We start from the raw sequence: 2,676 nt of genomic DNA, 5'->3' as shown, positions 1-2,676 counted from the left end.
GAGACAAAAATTATTTATTTTCTTCTCATAAAGTTCTGAGAATTTTTTCAGAATTTTTTAATACCGTATTTTCTCATGTTAATAAAAATAAGAAAATGTAGTACTAAAAAGTTGATAAAATTTCTGAAAAAATTCTCAAAACTTTATGAGAAGAAAATAAATAATTTTTGTCTCTTGCAGTTTTTCTGTAAAGTTGATAATATTTGAGTAAAAAATTATTCAAAACCACAATATTTTACAATTTTTCGCAGCGGCGAAGACGGCCGACTCGATGCCGGTAGGTGTCTGCTTGGTGGGGGTACAAGTGGTGAGGCTGGTTTTCCGTATTGCCGGGAGTCAAATGTGCATTACTGGGGCTCTATTCTTGAAAAGCAACGTATACGAAAGTCTAGGGAAATGCTACAGTATATGTTACGTATACTATAGTATTTCCCTAGACTTTCGTATATGTTTCTTTTCAAGAATAGAGCCCCTGATCAGTATTGCAAGTCCACCTTTGTTCACTCAGTGTTGCCAGATGTGGCGATTTATCGCCAAACTGGCGATTTTCGACTTGGAGTCATTTTCACCATCGTCGGTTTACTTAACCAGCCTAGTAACTGTAATAAAATAGAAAGATATGGAACTATTTCTATCTTTTTCTATTTCATTACAGTTACTAGGCTGGTTAAGTTAACTGAGCTTGGTGAAAGTGACCCTTGGTCGGGCGACTTTATATTTTCAGATTTGGCGACTGGCGATTTTCTTGCCGACTAATATTTCTGATGTTGGTGTCTTTGGCGATTTCTCTCTCTTTCGTCTCTTTCGTCTCCAAACACTGGGAAATTTTCTGATACGCTGATTGGTGGCTACTGAATTCTCAGTAAATATTGAAATTTCGTGGACGAATGTTGAGAATCGTGATGCTGGATTCACACTGCATCCGATGTGCATCGTACGACGCTCTGCAACCAATCAGAAAACAGGATTCCGATGGTTTTTGTTTCGTATCATCGGAATCCTGTTTTCTGATTGATTGCAGATCGTACGACGCAAATCGAATGCAGTGTGAATCCAGCATGCGGCCGCGTTCACACGATATCCGATTGTGCATCGTATCGATTATACAAAGTAAAGCCGGCGGCACACGATGCTTGTTTTCCTGCTGGATTGCTAGCTGGATTAGAATCTTGACAGTGTCAGCATCGCAGCCAATACGGTGGCAAGAATCTAATCTAGCTAGCAATCCAGTAAGAAAACAAGCATCGTGTGCTGCTGGCTTAAAATCCTGTTTTCTGATTGATTGCAGAGCGTTCAGGTCGCGTTCAGCAAACTCAACTGTTGAGGACTCAATTGTTGCGGCAACAGTTTATCCTGACACAAGAATAGTTGATAACAATAATATGGAAGAGATAGAAGTTGAAATATGCTATATGTTACAACAAATAAGTTTACCTTGTTTTAGTTTACCCAATATATCATAAAAATTTATATTGATGTAATATAATTATTATAAGACTCATGTGGTTGTGTGCAAAATTAATTACGTAATGTGCGTTTCGTTTAAAACGATTATATTACCAAAGATACTTACATAATGTAATTATAATTTACTCTTTGATATGTAGATTATCGAATATGTTGATTTCGTTTTAAAAGATATATAATTCGAAGATTTATGTAAATGTTATAAGTTGAAAAACGAGTATAAGAACTCGGAATCGCACAATGTGTATATTTTATTGCAAAAGTTTATTGTCAAAGATTGCAAATGGTATAATACTTATGAAAATATATGCAAAATAAAATATATGCAAAAAAATGAAGTTTCGTTGCATAATTAAATGATCATTTCCCACCTCCCCCCCCCCCCCCCTTCCTTTTTTTAGTTAAAAGTTCGAAGATTTTGGTGATTTTGTTGGCGAAAAGTCACAAAAATTTGGCAATTTTTGTAACGAGATTTCACTAGAATCTGGCGATTTTATTGGAGACAATTCACCAACAAAATGGCGATTTTCGGCTACGAAAGGTTTTCTAGGAGGCGATATCGGTTCGGGTTTATCTGGCAACGCTGTGTTCACTTGGCTCTCTTTGGTTTATAACGGAGAGCACAGACTCTTGCATAACGCATAACACGTAATGCATAAGAATATGTACCAATCGAAGTTCACCGTTCTTTCCCTTCCATGTAATAGAGAACTCTGGTTGGTTCAATTTCTTATGCCTCATGTGTTATGCGTTATGCAAGAGTCTGTGCTCCCCGCTTATCTCATCTTCGCAATCTTCGCATCATATACCGCCTGCTTGCCCTAAGTCCGGATCTACAATAGGGTTTTAAGTCTTAAGCCATAAGAAATGGGCGAATCACAGTCGCTTATTCTTCTCGGATTCGACTGTAATTGGTCAATTTCTTACGGCTTAAGGCTTAAAACAGCTATTGTAGATCCGGGGTAAAGGTAAACTTCAATTTTCAAGAACTTGCATTTAATAATTATCGCTCTTTGGTATCATTGGTTGCGTTCAGCAGAGAAAGCAGCTTTGCAACTGTTGTAAAATTCTTCAATATGATTGGTCTTATCCTTAGTTCCTCATTGGATCTAAATGTATAAACTAATCATATTCAAGAATTTTACAACAGTTGCAAAGCTGCTTTTTCTGCTGAACGCAGCTATTTTGTACGATATTTCAATAACGAAT

Source organism: Trachymyrmex cornetzi, unplaced genomic scaffold, assembly GCF_001594075.2.
Source record: "Trachymyrmex cornetzi isolate Tcor2-1 unplaced genomic scaffold, Tcor1.1 scaffold1095, whole genome shotgun sequence".
NCBI classification, from domain to species: Eukaryota; Metazoa; Arthropoda; class Insecta; order Hymenoptera; family Formicidae; genus Trachymyrmex; species Trachymyrmex cornetzi.
The sequence above is the reverse complement of the archived record's forward strand: the minus strand, read 5'-3'. Positions refer to the sequence as shown.